Source organism: Amblyomma americanum, chromosome 1 (genome assembly GCF_052857255.1).
Source record: "Amblyomma americanum isolate KBUSLIRL-KWMA chromosome 1, ASM5285725v1, whole genome shotgun sequence".
Classification (NCBI taxonomy): domain Eukaryota; kingdom Metazoa; phylum Arthropoda; class Arachnida; order Ixodida; family Ixodidae; genus Amblyomma; species Amblyomma americanum.
In genome coordinates this window covers 500,302,867-500,324,420 of record NC_135497.1, presented here as the reverse complement: position 1 = coordinate 500,324,420, position 21,554 = coordinate 500,302,867, and the positions used below count along the sequence as shown (strand labels likewise).

At 46.3% G+C, this 21,554-nt stretch overlaps 1 pseudogene across 1 annotated transcript; it reads right to left on the bottom strand.

Annotated features, from left to right (window-relative positions):
- Positions 1–448: 448 nt before the first annotated feature.
- On the bottom strand, positions 449–21,554 carry LOC144127855 (solute carrier family 22 member 4-like; annotated as a pseudogene). Its single transcript, XR_013313592.1, has 8 exons — positions 19,847–21,554; positions 17,778–18,197; positions 15,950–16,054; positions 14,974–15,128; positions 13,021–13,238; positions 8,953–9,168; positions 6,216–6,367; positions 449–5,155 (listed from the first exon to the last, which is right to left on the bottom strand). The product of XR_013313592.1 is annotated as a solute carrier family 22 member 4-like (transcript).

Here is a 21,554-nt window from a genome sequence, read left to right as displayed (position 1 = left end):
GTCAGACATACAGGACACTATCTCTCATTTACCTCTTTATTACATACATTCATAACCCGAGGCCACATCGTTTTTTTTGTCGTGCAACTTTTCAGCATGTACAGGTGAATTAACAACACTTCCACTTTTAAGCTTAGCATTCACAAACGGGAGCCTTCATTTCATTGGCCATATCCGGTCTATATATGATCCCAAATCATCTTACTAAAAATAGCTGAAACATCTAAAAGATAATTGAGCAGTTTTATCCGCTGTTTACTTTCCGATTTTCCCGTGTTTCTTATTTTTAGCTGTTTTATTCCAAGACCTTGATGACAACCGGTGCTTCTTAGTATTTATTAAGGCGGAAACATGGGTTAGTTGGAAAGCGTTTTAAATCATTTTGCTAGCGCTTAGTGAACACGCGAGACAAAGAACACAAATACACAGGACAGACGCTAGTCTTCAACAGCCGTTTATTCGAAAAACATTCAATATAAGACATCTCAAAATGCTGACATTCACACACGCGCGGTAGCAACGCCACGTTTCAGGAACATTATATTTTTTTTTGATAGACTGACAGGCGGGGTGCTTACGCATGCTTTAGAGATAGGAATGCTTTAGAGATAGGATACCATGTCTCAATCCCGCTAAGGATATTGCAGGAGCTTTCGCGGTGATTGAAGCATCGACATTTGTTTGAACGAAAGTGGTGCAAAAAACTTGGGGCCATCTTAACCACGTTCTTAAAGAAGAAAATGCGACACCATTTGGGAGTTTGCCCACCCTCAAATATTCCAAAGAACCCTCCAAAACTTTGAAAGTAGGTCCAGTCGAGAAGATGGGTTAAGGTGAATTGGTGGGCGGATTAACGCGGATTGTTAGGATTAAAGTGAGTTAACGCGGAACAAAATGAATCTCGTTCCAGGAGTTCGCTGCGAGAGAGCTGTGGAACTATGTGGCTAAAGAGAATTTCTTAACATCTACAGCTGGGGAACGCTCTCGCAACCATAGGTATGCACTGCGAGCGCGGAAGGGAGGAAAATACACATCAAATTGTTGGCACCTCAGACTCAAAACTTTCATGTTTCCTAGAGCGTTAATGATGAGACAAGATAAAGAGGGACACAGCCCACACGGACTATCGATTGGCGGTTTATTTGAGACTATGACCTAAAAAATAGAGCAAGAGCAAAGGTAAGTACGCAGGTGCAGGCGTGACTGAAACATGCGACGCGCCCACCGGCCGCTAATATCTGCTAAATGTAGATGAAAACAAAGAGAAAAAGACATCACTCATAAAAATCATAAAAATATAAGGCAACAAACACCACAAACGAGCGAACTAAACTCGTTTAAGGTGATGAATGTTTAGCGCGACTGCCGTAAGCATAAAACAAAACTCGTCGACCAAACGTTTTTCGGATTAGTTCCTGTTCCTGTATGTCTTCTTTGTTTTTACATATATTTTTTTGCGAATGATAAACAACCAGTTGAGAACGCCACAATATAACAGACTATAGAAACCGCCATAAGCGCGCTCTTCAACGTAAATTGGGGGAATGAGGTGCCGTGTTACATCGTGAATCTACTGGGAACGGAGCAAAAGGAATCGCGCTGAAGTTTTGCAGTCGTGCGGGAAAAAATAAATGCGAAAATATCAGTGGAGTAATTCCAAGACCCCAGCCGCATTCCTCAGTAAAGTCGACCTCAAACGATGCTTACGAATGCAAAAGCTTCCGCTCAGAAAAACAAAAACAAACTGCACCGCCAACCATCTTGCATCTCTAAATACATATGCACTTCATGATTTAACGGCGCGCTCGTAAAGGGACCTGGCGTTTTACTCAATTACTCAATCAGCGAGATCGCATACCAGCCGCAGAACACAGTGGGAGGATGTTGGTATGGGGGTAAGTTGCGGCGCCACCTGTTGCGGCACCCAGTTCCTTCCCAAGAACGATATATTTCCGAGGACACGCCCTGCAGTAGGAGGCGACGCAGGGAGCAAAGCGTCATCTCATAAACCCGTTCGTGCGCAAGCTATGTGCTTCTTGCAATACAGCGGGTGTTCGCAGCCTTTGAGCTTTTTCCTTTGTTTTGCTAAAATTCGCTTCGCGCCTGCAAGTTTTCCTCAGCTGGTGTCGCCATTCTCTAGTGCATGTGTGATTTTTTTCTTAACAAGAGCGATGGGTTTTTTTTACGGTTACTTGCATTCTCCCGTCCAAGGAAAAATGGTTTATGCTGTAGATGGCCTTAGTGGTATAGATGTCATTGGTGGCCAAGGATGGCCAACTGTGGTGACAAAAATGGCACATCTCTCCTTAACCGTCATGTTGGAATCACTATACGTCTCACTGGAATCAGTGACGATAGAAGTTAGTCAGATGACTGCCAGAAGCGCGCGGAATTGGCGACCCAGTTAGGGTGGCGGAGCCTGGCGGCAGACTGCTGAACTCTACTCAGCAGGGGTTGTTCTGCTCCTCCTTCTTGTCGGTTTCCCAAATTATACGGAAGGTACTGGACAGCTCAAGGCAAATAAAAAAGGAAAACTGCCTTTAAGGAGACACCGATGAGGACTGCAACAGGTTTTCGGTCTTCAGAAAAATCCTTAGCGCTCGCTTTAGTCAATCTGATGCCGCTGATCGGGCACATAATACGTTAATTTTACTTACAAACTTCGTACTGAACCTGCAAGATTGTTGTTTTTTTTGCCAATGCATTTTAAAGCTGGTCACGTCGAAGATGACGTACAGCGTCATGAGGTCATTTCTTTTAACTTTTCAATTTTAGTTCTTGCTTTATTCGTCGCCTTTTTTTGATAATAGGGCTTGATTCCAGCTGCTGGCGGACTCATATTCGCAACAACGAAATCCAAAGTACGCGTGTACCTGACGATATTGCGGTCGCGATGTTAGATAAATTTCAGTAGATTCAAATTAGTAGGATAGTGCAACTGCATCCTACGGCCCCGCGGCGACTTCAGGAATAGGGACGTCATGGCCTGTCCTTCCATATTTTTTTTCCTCTGTGACCACCGCTTTCGGAGATTTACGTGCTGCGGGACTAAGGTGCTAATAATGTTCGCGCTGGGCAGTGTGCTCAGCGTTCCGCGATGCCTTTGCTCCTTGATGTGCCACAACGCTAAAGCCTGCTCTTCCCGAGAGTTAGCGAGTGTTCGGCCGTCTTCTTACGTTTGTGCGCGGCTACGTAAACCCGTCATTAGTGAAATAGGCCAGCTATCCTACCTCTTGACTCGTACGAATTCCACTGCACGGCCACATCAGCCACTGTGCAGGCGCCGGGCACTCGGAATCGCGGAAAGGGCGCGTGGAGGATGACGTTGACTGTTATTTAGCTGCTACACTAGGAGACAAATTTACGCGGCCCTGGAGCCAAAGCTAAAGCACCGAAGCACAAGCTTAGCTTTCGCGCGTTGTATAGTCCTAAAGAGCATTTTGCTCAGCAATATTGTTTTGAACCGTAAATGCCAATAAGACTTCTAAACCACACATAACCGCGACAGGTGTTAAGCGCCCGGTCTTGTGTTTCGCGTCGGTGTAGTAGTAATGGTCGTAACCGGAGTGTACGTTGCCATGGGAATCAGGTGTTTACAGGTGAGCGACGAGCGGAGGCATGCTTAACCGGAGGGTGGTTACCGTGGAAAGAGGAGGGTATCGCTAGAACGGAGGAATGCCCAACCGGGGGATGGTTCGGGAGCGCGTATAGAAGGAAGAGTTTGTGTGCAGAACTAGAATAATTGTATATAGATGCATGTCGCTCTGAAATTCTTTGCCTCAACAGCAGCTTGACTACGTCAACTGCAGGGCAAAGGCCTTTTCTATATCTCGACACTGAATCTCGCTGAATCTCGTGTTACAGAGTGGTAACCATCCCTTACCTCATTGTATAGTAAAGTAAAATACCTCTACAGCTGCCGCTGTATCTAGGGTTAAACAGTAGTAGCCAGCCTAACGTATCTGATACAATTTTTCATGTGCATAACCAGATATTGCAAGCGATCAGGGATGCCCGGAACCCTCCAATACTGCACCTCTTTCTTCCTTTTTTCTTCTTCTATTATTATTATTATTATTATTATTATTATTATTATTATTATTTGCAGCTCTCGCAACCGCACGTGCAAACGCTGGTTTGCTCGAGCGCCGCGGGAAGGATCATAGGATCGCTCCGGCCGCTCCATTCTTACAGTAAACCAGCTTAGAAGCACGCGTCCCATCCGTGTGTTTCACATTCCCGGCGAACAGGAGTGAAACCGTGAAACGTGCTTGTGCCTCCATTTAATTAAAAGGGAAAGAAATGTGGAGGGTGTGAGCTCACCATAAAGGAACTACACAAAAAGGAAATACCGCGAGTTTACAGGCCGGACAGCTTGGCGCAGTGACAGATGCACTGAGGCCCCTCCCCTTTCCTGCGTAGCCAGCCCAGCAGTGGCACAGAATGTTCTCCGCGTGAATAGCAAGGGCCTTATGTCCCTTAGAAGGCAAAAATTATGGCGGGACGATAAAAAGAACGAAAAATAAAGTGTCCCTGCCCGTGCCACTAATCGCTTAGAAGAAAGCGCGAGACTTTAAGGGAAAGTCTAGGATGTTGGTTCTAATCTCTGTCCGGCCTCTGAGATTGGAACGCTCTTTTTCTCTAGATGCCAATGAGACGTAAAGTTTTGCAAAGTTTGAGCTTCTGTTTTGGCGCCCACTTCGCCACCATGTTTGCAGAGAATAGCCTCTCAAAAGATCTCTTGATCACTTCAAAAAGAACACATGTAAGCGGATGGTGCATGTCAAGGCAAAAAGTTAAACGTTTGTGATTTTGCTTGTATTCATGTACACCTTTGTGAAAATTCGAAAAGATTTCCTTTTTGAAATTTTGATTACAGCGAGAGTTCTGCGAAACTTGTGTGAACACGTATGGTGCACTGAAATTGAGAGCACGTAAATTCTGAACATGGCAAAGGACGTCTGCATTTTCGATTGCAGCGCCTACTACAAAAGCCACTTGGCCGCGCCGGTTGAGGCCTGGCTTCAGCCTCAGAACAGGCGCCGTCCAATAATGTTGCTCAAAATTTTTTCATGAAGTCCCTTGCGATCACGAGAGAACGAATTGGTTCCTTTCTTCGGAAGAAAACCTCGTCGCCAAGCCGTATTCCTCAGACCTGCGGATGAAAAAGAGAAATACGGCAGGCGATTCATTTCTCATCCACTGACGGCGCGAGCAGTGAAGTGCTCAATGCAGCAGCGATGCCTCATACTTGTTCGTTGTGATAAAAACGACTTGTTTGCCATGTTTGGGGAGAGTAGGAACTCGTAAGAGACAAAGAGTTTCACAACAATTTGTTGCGCCTAGAGCGGTGCGACAGCTTAGCGCGCTAGCGAGGGATACGAGTCGAGAAAATCCTGAGTTTTAACGAATCGTAACTCGCACACTCCTGCTGTAGAAAAACCAAGAGCATGGATTTCTCTGATGTAAAGCCCACCTGATATCAACCCGAACACATTGACAGCACCTAGGGAATGCTTTCGAAACTTTTTATAGTTGTAGACCTCGAGGTGAAGCTCCCCGGCATAAACATAGCAGTTGTCGTCACGTGACCGTCGTGCATCCGGGCGTGACCGGGGGACAGGGGGGCACCCCGCACGGACACGCGTCACGGGTGTGCCACCCCAAGGGGTTGAATTAACATGAACACCCCATGCCCATAGCCCTTGCCTGCCAAAACGCTTCACACAGCGAACCCTCCCAAAACAGAAACGCAATCTTCACATAACTCACGTGCGACGAACGCAACAATCGCGAAAGCACACGAAGGAATCACTAACGCTGAGCATCCGCAGGTACCGCGCTGGAATCGCCGTGACATTGTTTTTAGCTCAGTGCAAATAAAGATAGTTGCGATTCCTACTGCAAAACCTCACTGCACGTTGATCGTTGATCGCAGATATCGCCTCGACATTTTGGTGAATCCGCTGACTAATCTGGTCCAATAATTCTCGCCCGAAGCACTTTTATACAGTTCTTGGCACTCTCCGCTGCAAAGTGTACCTACACGTATAGACTAATTACATAAGTCTCCCTAACTCCACAAATATCATTGGTAGAGTTTTGCAAGCTGGTATACCGAGTATATTGCCCGTATTGATGTTGAAACCGACCCGAAAACTTTTTTTCAATCTGAAGAACACTTCAGCAGTAACTTCCTGCATTTAAGCCCTCACCTTGGTCGTGCTCTGGCAACGTCTTCAGCTTCGTCGAATGTGTCAGGCAGCTCTATGCCCCGAGTCTCCGGAAGCAGGGTGGATGCCCCTGCGCCCACCATTCCTGCGGCCGCCAGTAGTCCGGGAACAACAAGCACGGGCGCGTGCTTTTTCTGCAATGGAGAAAATATTTGGCCTATGAGAAAACCCAGCTGGTGTTACATTTTTCTGCTAACATCGACTGAAGCAAGGTGCCTGACATTAAATCGTTTGACTTCCACTTTCCTTTACACCAAAAGCTGTTATAGCTTTGGTGTAGGCATATTGTCATGTATGCTCAATTACCTGGCGAAAATCTCAATTACTTAGTGAAATAGTTTACTTAACGTAAACAATGCTATCTAATTTAAATTAGGATAAAAATTCAATTCCGTTCAATTTGCACCTGCCAACCGTGGCAGGTGGAAAAGAGGAGAAAGTAAAGTCTTCCTCTCCACGTTCAGGGGAGAGGAGAGAGGAAACTACAAAAGGAAAGAGAGAGAAAGAGTGTATAGGAGCTGACAGGTTTTCAGGTCATATCTCACTGATTCGCATGAGCACGGCTAGACTTTCTCTTACGGCTTACGGTGTAGGGCTAAACGAATCGCTAAACGGCCGAACCAAAGCTATAACAGCTTTCGCTGATTAATGCGATACGCCGGTTCGCTAAGCTTAACACGTTTAGCGTACCAGTACTTTTTTCCTTATTAGAATATGTAAGGTAATTCTTTTTTCATTAGTCTGCCCTAAGTGACATGTTAATTTTATTGGGTGGGAATGTCATGCCCCAACGCGCCCGCCTAAGTATATAATATGTGGCTGAGCAGCCTTCTAAACCAGCCGCTTCAACCACATTTAGATTGAGGCGAAACGCAGAAAAGTATGTTAGTGAAAACTGGAGAATTCTAGCTGGTCGGAATAATCAGCAGCCCTCTAGAACGTCCCCTCTTTCTTTCGTCATTCTTCATTCGGTTTGATTGTGAAGCTTCGCGTTCCACCGAATGCATGGATGAAGTTTACAGCTGCCGGCGCTTGTCACGTTGACGAGCACGCCTATTCTGGGCGGATCACTGCAGCTGGCCCGAGGGTCCCGCCTGTGTCGTGGCGAAGCAGCTACATGCTCTGCGCGACGTGCGGAGCTTCAAAACAGCCATAGGCGCATGAAGAGCGGTCATGCTAGTTTGGCTGCGCGTGGGTACGGATCACTGAATGCCACTGGAGCGATAAACAATGAACTACAAAAAGAAGAAAAAGAATGGATGATAAATGATGTGAAGGTGAATCACGGTTGTCTGGGACCGTTTTATACTACCAGCTAAACCAACAGGCAAGATATCAGCAATGGCTTCCTAACGAGAACAATAGCTATCGTCAAGTTTTTTGGCGCTTCTGACTGATCTGCAAAAAAAAAACCATTTTTCGCATAGTCCTAGGGGTCAATAACTTCGCAGCAGACTCCGCAGCATCGCAGTGCTATACTTCAATCACTCATATTAAAGTAAATTTGTCGTCACGTCGTCATGCCACTACCAGCCTGTAATAGGCTGAAAATGTGGTCGCACGAGTATCCTAAATTATCCCATTCTGTACTAAGTTTGGTTTAAATTGTTAATCTGAGCATGAGCAATGAGGAACGCCGTACTTAAGAGCTCTAGATTGGCAACGAAAGTTGCCATGCCATCTTGACGCTGATATTTATGACTATTCCTTTGCCTCTAGAATCAGCACTGCATAGAACTGCATGCCTGCCTTAGCAGTCTGCATCCCTGGCACCACCAGTCTCAAGATCGTCGACCAACATGCTTTGTAGCTTCATTTTCTGGCTAATGGGGATTAACTTGCCAAAGCGATCTAGGCTGAGTCGCTTTGGGACTCACATCCTCATAGCCTTCGACCACCTGTGGTTCTTTAACGTGCGCTGACATCTCACAGTATACACGGGTTCATACAGCATTTGCTTACATCAGTATAGCCTAAAAACATACAACTAGTCTCTGTAATGACTCCGGGCCTTCATATCATTTGTTCTTATTAGGTTTGGTTTAAGGGGGTTTAACGTCGCAAAGAGACTCAGGCTATAAAGGAACGCCGTAGTGAAGGGCTCCAGAAATTTCGACCACCTGGGGTTCTTTAACGTGCACCGACATCGTACAGTACACGGGCCTCTAGAATTTCGCCTCCATCAAAATTCGACCGCCGCGGCCATGGTCAAACCCGAGTGTTTCGGGCCAGCAGCCGAGCGCCATATCCACTCAGCCACAGCGGTGACCTAAATAAATAAATAAATAAATAAATAAATAAATAAATAAATAAAAAATAAATAAATAAAAAATAAATAAATAAATAAATAAATAAATAAATAAATAAATAAATTACAATCACTTCGGGCTCTTCAACCTGCTCTGCACTCGCACACCACATAAGCTTCTTTTGCATCTCGTCTCAGTCGAAATGTGGCCACCACTGGCTGAAATCAATTCCGTCGCCTTTGGCTATGCAGCCGATTGCCAATGGCACTGAGCCAGTGTGCCTGATATAAACAATCTCATAAGCTTCAGACTAAACCCCTGCTGCCGGTACTCTAGGAAAAAACACACATATCAGGCACTACAAACGTCACACATGAATTTTAACTACCAGTACTCGACAGAATTCTCGCAGTTCTCCGCACAAAGTACTCCCTAACGTACCCACACGAAGTTGTACTGTTCATACTCACCAAGTCAGTCATGAATGGAGCCGCGATGCCTCCAATGCGGCCAATGGTGAAACAGGCGGCGAAGCCGAATCCTCGGGCAGCTGTGGGAAACAGCTCCATGGTCCAGACCCACTTGACCGATGCCGATAGGATGAGGACAAAATGACAGGCCATGGACAGCGACAGGGACACGTACGGATGTCCTGCGTGGAAACGTGAATGTGTGTTTCCTGCTTGTCACCATGGATGCCCACGATGACAGAGCAGAAGGAAACTTAGCGACGGAAGACAGGCCCAGCCGCCGCGGTTCACCCGACGCGGTGGCGCAGTGGTCAAGGCGCTCGTCTACTGAGCCGGAGTACCCGGGTTCGAACACAACCACAAAGGCCGCGTTTCGATGGAGCCGAAACGCAAAAGGCTCTTTGGAATATTCATGAATAAGGCAAGCCTTTACTCACTAATTTTCGCATATCCTCACAAAAGAGTGCAAGTTCAGAAAAAAAAAACAGTAGAAAAGCCACATTTTTCAATGTGTTTTTCAAATCAAAGCCAAAGTGCCAGCTGCCAGAGATACCGAATTCCTGCTGTTATATAATTCAGTGCGACAGAAAAGGCTCCCTGCGAAACAAAATATAAATTTGATAAGCGTGCTCCTACATTAGCCGGTAAAGAAATGCTATTTAATTTTGCTGTTGATTTCTTGTATGACTATGAATGAGTCAAATTCGCTCATTTCGACATGCAGTGGCAGCAACTGGCTCAACAAATCGACGAGTTCAATACATTTCTGCAATGCATGCATCAGTAACGACAAAAGTCAGCTAGTTGGTAACTTTCATTCGACATTTTCATTTTTTGGCGATTTGAGGGTTAAAAACAAGATTTCTGCTATATCCAGCCTCGGACCGATCTCCCTCATATTATGTATCAGGAAAACTATAGAGCGTGTAATCCTGAACCGGCTTTAAAACCAGCCGGACAATGAAGACCTCCTATCCTCTACCATGCACGGTTTTTACCCTCCCGCAACCACTCCAACACGTGCTACCTGAACTCAAACATAACGCAATAGAACTAGTCGGCTGAATAAGCACCATTGCCATATTCGCCCTTGGCGTCAAATGTATGTTCTACGGCGTACCCAACTCTTCCATCCTAAAAAGCTTGCAAGGCACCAAATGCGGACCCAGACTGTGCAAATACGTCCGAGTTTTTCTCGGGGGACACACAGCTACCCTCGGATAGATTCACTAAAAAGCCAACCTATACACCTCGGGAGCGTATAGAACACCCCATGCAGTGCACCGTCCTATTGCCATTGCTTTTTAGCATCGCCCGAATACACCTTCGCAAAATTCTCAACAACATCTTGGGCATAAGGCATGTGCTGTACGTGGACGACATCACCATTTGAATCTACAACGGCTCAGGCGCTGAGATATACGATCATCTACAGCAAGCGGCCAAAGCTGTAGAACAGTACGCCACCACATATGCCACATACAATTCTCCTCAAACAAAATAGAACTCATCCTTTTTCGCGAAGCTATAAAGACTACAACGCGCACCAGTACGAGAAAATTCGACTACACATCGAGGCCGACCCATGCCGTAAGTTTCGCAAATCCGACTTTTTTGCCTCCACCTACATTGTACGGGCGCCAATCTGCAAACAGTCAAACGACTAACAGGGTCACATTCCGGATTCCACGACTCCTATCACACGTAAGCGGTCGAGTGTATGGTGTGAGGGATCAGGACACTGAATGTCTAATTCAGACCTTCATCCTTAGCTGCACAATATACGTGGCCCCGCACGTTACCCTTAAAATAGCTAAAAGAAGGAAAATCTACACTCCTAATTCAAAAATCCCGAAACCTAGACCTCCCTCTCCCAATTCCCACCTCGACAGAAAAACTACTGGTATACAGGGAGCACACAACCATCTGGACGAGCCACTCGAAGCTCATTTAACCACGCTCATTTAACTCCTACAGATACGATAGTCCTAGACAACCTACCCCATAACTTTTATTACCTATCAAGGGAACCCTAAACCAGATATCCCCCTAACCTTCAAGAAAAACAAATTATTATATCGATACCTAAAAACGAGAGCCCATGACGCCACGAAGCAAGACGCCTAGAACGAACCCGAACCCTACCACGCAAACGAAAGGGTGAAAGGAGAGATCACAGAGGAGGAATTAAATAACAAAAAGGCAACGTTTATGCGTGCCCTCGCAGAGTATCGCTACCTTCCCATCCTGTTAGAAGTGCAATCAAGTTTTAATCATTTGCGTTTGTTCACAACGCTGCGCAAGATGTCTCCACACTGCATTTATGCGAGAGAGGCCCTGGCCTTACGTGGTTGTGACATTGGGGCTCTCGCACATTTGGCGAGGCCTTCTCGTCACCGGGTGTATCTGTTGCTAAACCGTTGTTGTCGATTCAGGTGACGCGGTTGTTACGATTCGCGTCCTTCCTTTCAATCTTTCCTCTCACATTTTTCAACTCTCCTCTATCTGCACGTGGCAGCGATTGCGGCTCAGCCTGTGCCAGTGGATAGGCCCGTGCAATTTTCATTTCATTCTTCTTCCGGTCGCAGTAACAACTGCATTTATCCATCGGTAGGCTTCATTGGACCGGAGACCTGCGGATTGTTTGCTCGTAAGATGTGAATGCGGAGACTTCGGCATTTGGCACGCAAAGATTCGTTAATTTTAACATTACCAAGAAGCTACCATGTTGTGTAACAGTGGACAGTTTTAGCTGTGCGTACGCAAGTGCTTGCGTACGCAAAGCCCTACGGCGCTGCGTGCGTTACACTGTCCGCTCCGAAGTATAGTTTTAGCTGACAGAGCGGTAGCGTCCCTCAGGCGCACGTAGCGCCATCTAGTGACAAGACGTCAAAGCACATCAACGCTCGGTTGAAGAAAATTTCATCCGTGATTACTGATAAATAGTGTGAGTGCATTGGGAGCCTTTTTTTGTTCCAAGAAGAAAAACTATGAAAACGAAGAAAATGTAAGAACTGGCTAAAAGCTAGAAAACTGCTTCGCCAGGCGTCGTTGCTACGAGGTGTCGTTGCTGCATTCAGTTAAGCCTAGGAGCTTGAAAATCGCCAAATTGTCCGAAAAACAGGGGCTAGTTATCGCTTATACCGCTAGGTGTGGGCAAGAGTAGGCGGAATAAGAGCGAACCGCTAACATTTGAGCTACCTATTGCGTCGGAGAATCCAGCGGCGACATATATTTATTCCGAAGCGGGTGAGCAGGGCGCCGCCATCTTGTCAACGTTTGCGTACGCAACCCACGCAAGCGCCGCAACGCAAAGTCCGCTGGCTTGCGTACGCACGCAAGGCGCAAGGCTTGCGTTCTGCGCATGCGCACTACCGTCCCCGCAAACTCCTTGCGTACGCTAAGCCGTTGCGTACGCACAGCTAAAACTATCTAGTATAAGTAGTAGAATGGATATCCAGGAACCGTTATGCAGAAAACAAGAATTGGGCTCTACGGGCTTTCGAACCTGACCGCGGCGGCTGCGTTTTCATGGAGGCAAAACGCTAAGGCGCCCGTGTGCTGTGCGATGTCAGTGCACGTTAAAGATTCCCAGGTGGTCGAAATTATTCCGGAGCCCTCCACTACGGCACCTCTTTCTTCCTTGTTTCACTCCCTCCTTTATCCCTTCCCTTACGGCGCGGTTCAGGTGTCCAACGATATCTGAGAGATACTGCGCCATTTCCTTTCCCCTAAAACCAACTATTATTATTATTATTATTATTATTATTATTATTATTATTATTATTATTACTCTACGGGCTGGAATTATTGAACGATGCGCACTTAAGGTACGAGTGCTCAATTCTGAGGCGCTCTGTGGGAAGAAATGCGGCATGCCCTTGTGCTGCGTGATGCTGCGCTGAAATCGACAAGCGAATTGCGCTCACAGTAATGAGCATGCAACTGGTTTGAAGCTGAATTCAAAGGTGGTCGCCGGAGCGGCAACACAGAAGTCGTGTTAATTAATGAAGCCTTATGAAAAAAGGAGCAGGCGGACGTCTTAGCTCATTTCTACCGCTATGTCGCCAGAAGCGGCAGAACAGTACAAGCCGCCACAGTCGCCTTAGGCACTGACAGCATGAAAGGTACGCAGGCCAGAGCGACGAGTCCCGAGACGAGCTGGAGAATCTTCCAGCTACCGATGAGGTAGGCCACTCCTGGCAGCAGCATGGTGGGTATGGCGAAGCCTGCTGTATAGCCCAGGTTGAGGAAAGTCCGGTAGCGGGGATCCAATATCTCGGCCACTGTGTAGAGCATAGTTAGTAAGACATCACAATAGGGCGTGTAAACAGAGTGATAGAGAGAGATGAAAGAAGAGGAAGATAGAGGATTGTAAACAGGAAAGATATTCTGGACGGCTTGTCTGCGTTAGAGTACCGAGGAATTGTAACGGAAAAACATGAAGAACCAAGGCCGTAAATTAAAGACCTCCCTGCAAGGAAGTCACAAGCTGGCGCGCAAGCATAACACACTCCGGCACGATGCAAAGCTTTGATGCCGTGAGGGTAGTGATGTAAATGTACTTCTTTGAATAGAAAAACAGCGCGGCGGTAGGAGGCAAAGAAAGGAGCGACAAGCGACTGTGACAGCGCTGTTTTTGTATTCAAAGATGTACCAAGCAGTTTTGCTATAAATTGACTTTTACACATATCTCTAGGAAGGAGTAGGACTTAGGAGAAGGATAAAAACATTATATCTGAAGAAATGATTCTTGATCTTGTCCAACGAGAAAAGTAGGAACATAAGACAGAGGCGTTCATTCTCAGGCAGAAGCAGGGTGAATTGCTTAAGTTGGAGGTGCAGCAAGAAAACAAAACGTGCACTGAGGTACTGATGAATCAGTATAAAAAATATTCTGAGTCAAATTCCTGGTTTAGGGTAGCTTGTGCACGCTACAACACCTTCAAATACAGCAAGAAAAAGGGTCGGACGAAAAAGGTACACAGAAAAACTAGAAGGGCGCTCTCTCTTCTTTGTCGTCTAGTCCGAAAAGTCGGCCGCTGTCGAATTCCCACACTTAGTTTCATACTGGGGCTATAACACTGTACTAAATATTTCTTGGCTGAAAAAAAATTCGAGCTACACTACCTGCGGACAAGTTTCAGATTGCGATAACAGTCCTGTTCACGTCGATGACGGGAACTTCACAAGGTGTCCAAATGGCTATATAGAACCCACACCACTATCACCGGCCATGAGATCGAAGCGTACACGATGCAACGTTACTAGGTTTTGATATGCGAACCTCCCGAGTCTAACGAGAGCTAAATAGCTTCATTGTGCAACATACCCAACAATTCTTGACAAAAGCGCTTTTGAACGGGAAAAGAATTTTGAATACAATTGCTTCATATATTGTAAGATTTCACTGCAACTATCAATATATACGCAGATCTTCCGTCGGCAGGCTTGCATTTTTTCACTATTGACGTTTTTGCTATCGTCAGAAGCGTTCCCCATCGGTTTTCTATGGCAGCCTTAACTGCCGCTTGCGAGCGATGCAAGACTTTAAAAGAAATATTTTGCTACACATGGGAAGAATGAACCATTACCTTCAATATTTATGTGCAAGAATCTTACAATTTTCCAGTTTTCAAAATTTTTGTCCACGAAGGTTGGACATGTAAAGACTCCTATTGGTTGTAATATGGGAGCAGATTACTCATATATAGCTATAGAGCTTCCATAGAAAACCCGTAAAGAAAATTCGTCCTGGTTCGGGGTTCGAACCCAGTACCACCGTTTTACCACAACAGCCGCTCTACGAACTCCTCTATTCGGAACGGCTAGCATATGGTAGGACGAGATCGAATTGATCAATAACTCGAAGTGGGACCAGTCTTGGTCAGACGTTTGAGGGATCCCCCAAAGTGAAGTATTGAGTTTTTGTATTACGAAACGCTAATCCCGAAACGAAAATAGCCCCATCTGACGACGCATCCCAGCTAAGCAGAGTTAGAGGCACTGCAGGCACCTCACACAATGCTGCCGAGCTGGTTTGGATGCCCGCGATGTAGACGCAAGCGAAGAAGCGTAAAGCGATGTACGCCCGCAGCGACGAGCAGACCGCACCCAGGGAGCCGAAGAGTGTGGCTCCAAACACAGAGAAGAAGAATACGGTGCGACGACCAAACCTGCGCAAAACATACGAACAGGCTATGAATTCGGCAGCTGCGGAAACACTCATCGCGAGAAGTTTCCTAGCGAACGTGCATTCAGAATTGAGCAGCAATGTGACTTGAGCGGCACCTCAGGACAAGACATTAGTACACGTCTCTTCGATAGCCTTTCGCAATATTCTCGACGATCCATAGTAACCGGAAAATTCGGCTGAAAAATGAATCTATTTACAGCGACAGCTGTTACGTTTCTCGGTTGTGCGTTGACGGCGGCATTGGTGTAACACGAAGGGGAAACGGGGAGCAAATGAGAGTGACATTAGTCGGCACACTAAGGGTTTGTGGCGTCCTCTGCACGCATTGGTGGGAAGTATAGTGCTTGCGCCGTTCACTCCTTTGAGCAAGAGGGCGCCAATGTGAGTGAGCGACAAATTCAGCACCGTGAATAGCTATAGCTGAATCTGGTATTACTCAGGCGTAATAAACGGCGGCAAGTTTTTCTTTACAAGTGGTAACCTGGTTGGCTTTAAGACAGAGAAGAGATGCACTTATGAAGAACAGAGAAGTGAACGAGTTGCGATTCATTCATGATAGCGCGACGCAGAAAAGGCCACAGACATAGAAACTACACTGAAGAGCTGTTCGTGTAATGTCTTCTACTCCTGTGCCTATTTCTTTCCTTTTTGCGTGACGCTCTGCTGCAATGCATCGGTAAAAAGCAACAGTTCTGCAGACGCCATCGGAACAGCGCCTTCAATGTCTAGTCCATGGAACAAATTGGATTTAATTTTTAAACTCGTAGCACGTCAGATACCGATTTAGAACTCAGAGCTCACCTGTCGGAAAGGTGTCCCATGAGCAGCGATCCGACAAGGGAGCCCACAAATACAAATGCTTGTCATCATCGAGCGCTGCCACTGGTGCTGGCACACTAGGTCCCACTGAAACACACATACAAAAATTACAGGGGTGCACTTCAGCCTGCTTAGGTGCCGTAATGCAAAATCACTTCTCTAACTGCGCGTCCTTCCTCCCTCACGCACGTCCGCTTTTTCGCCTACGCGCGCGCCATCTGCTGGATAGCGCCGCACATTGCGAAAAGGTGTCAGTGGGTGCCACTTGATGGCGCTATGACTGCACTCCAAGCACAGAGGAAATTTAGCGGAGACGTACTACTGGCGAAGAAAGTTTGCGGGACGCGAGTTCTATGAAAAACGTTTATTGTAGCTTCACCTCATTACCCAGTCGCCTGAAACTGTGAAGAGAGGAAGGAGATTTTAGGTCTTTAATTCTTTCATACAATATCTCACACAATAAACGCTTTTCCTTGAGCTCGCGTCCCGGAAACTTTTATCCGCAGTAGTACATCTGTAATTTAGATGCTCATAATTATTGATGCGGGCCTCAGTACATATGTCGAAGATACGTTTCTGAGACATCTGTGCATTCACTTCGCATCATTATTTTTATTTAATTCGTGCGAACACGTTCTGTGCACAAGTGCCGTCCGCAGCGCCTGTCCGAAGCGCCGGTGACGCCACTCGTGAGACAAGAAATACTTTCGCATTAATAGAAAAATAGCGAAGGAATTCCGTGTTCGCACTGGAAGGATAATTTAGATTAAAAACCTAGCTGCGTAATAAATAAGTATGAGCGCGTCGGCATGTTAAACGTTTCCCAAAACTGTGACAGGTCATCTTCAGACTGCATTAACAGAAACTTCAGCCACTAGCATGAAATTTCCTGTCCATGCATTACCAACGCGGTTGCAAATCATGACTGCCGTTTGCCGCTGTTGCAACCAATTTTACTACCTCTGCTGCACAAAGAACGAAACTTTTGGGGAGCCTTTATGCTGTAAACCATAGAGAAATAATGTCAAGGCTTAAAGGCACGCTAAAGAGAAATATCAAACCAAGTGAAGCGGTTAGATTATATTGCGGCAGCATTACCCCCGTTTTTATTTGATAGCATAGAAGCCTCGTAGAGAAAAAAACCCGGTGTCCGTCATCGTCACACGTTAGGGCATTCCCCTGGCTCCACCTGTCGTGAAGTGAAATGAAAGAAAAGAATTGTATTTGGAATATAATCGGAAATGGAAACGTAGTTAGTTTGAAGGGGCGTTCCACAAGTGCTCTAATCAAACGCTTGCGTTGCATATAATAGGATGATGCGACATACATATATTTTTATTGGCTGTCAGAATTACCTGCCGTCTGCGCCGGTAGATTGTATATCAAGGCGGACATTATGCAAGTTATAGAGCTGAATATTTGCACGATTAATTGGATGAAATTAACTAATCAACTTTTATTTTTTTATCTTAGGGGGCAACATCATTCTAAAGACAGGTAAGCCGGCGCACAAGACGAGAAGAAGGAAGAAAACGACACTTTGGCTGAGTTTAATCCGCCAGCAGCGAAAGGTATTTCCAGAAAGAGAAAGATAACAAAGCAAAACAAAACACAACATGACAGACAACTCGATACAAAACGTGCAATCATTGTCAAGTGAACAGGAGAGATAGGTGATTTCTTTCTCGAGCAGGTGAACTTCGCAATATCATATTGCGAAATTGAATACCATCAACATGGAAAATAGGCCCAGTTCTTAGAATTTCTTTTATATTTGTGTACGAGTTCTAAAGGAGAAAAAAATTCAAACCTCAGGCACTGCAGACGATCCAGGTAAAGATTCGTTGTAGGTCCACGAGTGGCACGGAACTGTCCTGGACCGGTCGAACCTGACCACCTCCGAACCGTTGATTTGCGCAGCTTGAACGGGAAACGTTCGACAAGAATCGTACTTCCCCACCACTGCGTGTCCGGAAGCGTTGTACACAGCTGGATGAGCGTTCTCCTTCCAATGCTGCTCCGTCCAGTTGGCAAGTGACGGAATGGTCGCCTTGGAGCACCAGTGCTGGACTTCCGCGGCGATGAACAGTGCTGTCAACCGAGTCCACGACGACGGAAAAGCTCGGACGAATGTAAGGAACCAGACGATCAAGTGGTACCACCGGGGTGGTCCGATCAGTGCACTGATCTCCCGCATCTTGTTTTCGTCGCTTCTAGACTAGTCAGCCGTCTGTAAAAGAATAAAAGAACTATGAACTCCGAGACGAGATTTACGCCCTGACCTGTAGTGGCCCGTCTTTTTGGCGTCGAAGATACGTTCCATTTAGCACATAAATGCTTCAGCACATGATCGCAGCTCTATTTTTTGGTGCAAAAGCATCAGGTGGCTAATCGACACCAAAAACGGGCGTCGCCCAAAAAGTTGCGGCGCTAAAGAACTTGCGATTGGTCGAAAGAGTGCGACGTCAACAGAGGCAGGGAACTACGAAATATTAACAATATTCAGTACTACTACTTGCTACAGCGCCAACTGCTAAAGACTACACCAGAATAAGAATAGAGTATAACTGCATTTCCTTCCCATTACTTGCACGTAATTTCCTAAAGTTCCTCTTTATTTTTTATTTACTTTAACGCCGAGCCGGTGACAAGTACAGTTGTGCGCAGAAGTGGAGAGGTCATGTCAATGGCAGTGATTGCTATATTTTTGTGTAATAAGTCGTGCCCAAAAGAGGCAAATGGGCAAACAGGCTAATATATTTGGTCAGGCATCTCATGCATATCTTGAAAACAGATGCTGCACCTCGAGAAAGCGCTGGTACTCAATCACGTCAGTTCGCGTGGTCTCTGCCCTTTTGCGCGGGAGCATACCTGCAAGCTAACTCGTGTTGTACTTTACACTGAAGTCTTATTTGGTAGCGCTCCTCTGGTTTTAGATTATAGCTTATAGGGGTGGGGGAATGTAGCAAGTAAAATTAGTGATCGGAAGCAGGCTTATATTGTTCTACGGTGCCTGCAAAAAAAGAGGTGGCGCAACCCACTGTCACAATAAGCCTTCTTCTGCAACGCACTTTTTTATGCTTGCTGGACCATATTTGCATTCAATACAAGCTTCTGTATCATGCAGGCATAAAAAAAGACTTTTCGGGAAGACATAATTGGGGCCTGTAATAATCTCGTTGTTCGGCGAACGAAACTGCTCGCGTGTCCACAATGGCGTTGAAGAAAATAACGCGCAAAACAAACCTGAAGTCGTAGATTGGTTTGGTTTGGTTTATTGGGGTTTAACGTCCCAAAGCGACTCAGGCTATGAGAGACGCCGTAGTGAAGGGCTCCGGAAATTTCGACCACCTGGGATTCTTTAACGTGCACTGACATCGCACAGCACACGGGCCTCTAGAATTTCGCCTCCATCGAATTTCGACCGCCGCGGCCGTGATCTAACCCGCGTCTTTCGGGCCAGCAGCCGAGCGTCATAACCACTCAGCCACCGCGGCGGCGGAAGTCGTAGCGAAATATTGCGTTTTGGGTGCATTAGTTCCATGCTCTTAATGAATAACGTTGTTACGGAATATTATATATTCCCCTAAACTTTGCAAATTTGGAGAGGTTCATTTACGGCTGCCGTGCATGCTGTGCAAAAAAAATTCAAGTACTCTAAGAATATACTAGCGCGTTGTCTTCGTCATAATTTGTTATGCGATTATTTGGGTGCGAGTTTTAGAAGCTACATTATGCGCCCAGTTCTTATATATTAACTGAAGAGCATTTTAACTAGCAAAACCTTAAAATGGCTCCTGTCGGTCCTTGCAGATCAAGTTAATACATATATTAATACATATATGCATGCCCTTAAACCGCAACAGGTTTATTCCTTACCTCAACGGTCCTGATTCGATGCACTGCGCAGAAAAAGGTGACTGACCGTCATATCGTTCATCCTGAAGACATTTTCGTTCTAAGGCTGAGGTTCGTCAAGTTTTTGTCTTCAGGAACTTCTTGTTCTCACAGGCGCAGAAAGGCTCTTGTTAAGCTTCCGCAGAACGCTTCGGTGGAGCTGCTGACGTTATATTGTGCGGGGCGTCTTCTTTGCCGCGCATGCCACCTCGACTGTCACGGCTTCGCTCAGTTCTGCCGCCGATGCTTAAACGTCCATAGTGGCTACTGTCAGCGCTTGAAGTGGCTGTGCTACTTATCAGCCCCCGTGGAGAAGTCCCATCTCGCCGACCTGACTTGCTCCGGTAGCATCGTCCTATCGAGCAGGTCGTTGTTGCTTGTTTGTGATTATTCAAGCCGCAGTCCAGGCACGAGGTCAGAGGCAATGGAAGGCGATGTATTATGCATCACTAACGAAAAATCTGTCACTCCTAATGTTGAAGCCTAAGAGTAAATCAAGTAAGCTAGGCTAAATTCGAAGGTGTGCCGCGCCGGCCGCAGCCAATGGGAGCAGGGCGTCTTACCGGCTGCAGGCGCGTGGCAAGAGGCTGCGAATATGAAGAGTAACAGACGCGGGTTCGTGCATATGCAGATGCCAGAAAGAAGAGAAAAATGAAAATAGGTTTTTGAGGAAAGGAAATGGCTGAGTAACAGTCTCACTTATCTCGGTGGACGCCCGAACAGCGCCGTAAGAAAGGGATAAAAGAGGGAGTGAAAGAAGAAATGAAGGAAGAGATGCCGCAGTGGAAGGCTCCGGAATAATTTCGACCACCTGGAGACCTTTAACGTGCACCGACATCGCACAGCATACGAGCTCCTTTTGCGTTTCGCCTCTATCGAAACGCTGCCACTGCGGTCGGTTTGAACGAAGAATGAATTCGCCGAAGGAACATGCAGTGCAACTAACGGCAGAGAGAGAGAGAGAGAGAGATAAAGAGGAAGTGGGAAGGCAGAGGTGTTTACCGGAAGGGTGTTGTGGTTGGCTACCTTTTACGGGGCAAGAGGGATGTTGGGATTGAGAATTGAAATAAAGGGCGAGGGGTACAGTCACAATTGGTTCCTCAAGCCATTCGCCCTTAGGAAGCGAAGTGCCAAAGGTAAAAAATAATGGATGAAGCCGGTCCTTCAAAGACTCCGAAGCCGAACGACACGCAAGTCGAGCTGAACAGCAATGCAAAAGAAGAAAGCGCCAACTTGAGCCAACTGATCCAGTGGTTATAGCGGGGCAGCAAGCCGAAGCAGATCGACGAAGACAATCTAACCTTGCTAAACGTGATACGGAAACAGATGAGCAAGTGAGAAGGGGCGAATGATGAAGTCGTCGGAGGAATGTGCAGTCTTGAGACGTGCACAATGTCCTCAGAGACTGCTGAACAGAGGGAACGGGGACTCGAACTGCAAAGTGCAGCTAAGGCGGTTATCGCACGAGAAAAGCTGAGGAACGACTGCGAGAACATTTGGGTGCGACTCGAATTTTCAAGCTTATGAAAAGATAATCAATGAAACAAAGCTAAACAAGGACAAGCGTGCTTGCGCACAGAAGTCGAATTTAGCTTAAGCAGGTAAATCGGCGGCAATTTTTAAACAGAAAGAAAACGGCCCATCAAAGCGTTAATTTTGTCATGGCCCATGACGACAATCGGCCAGACAG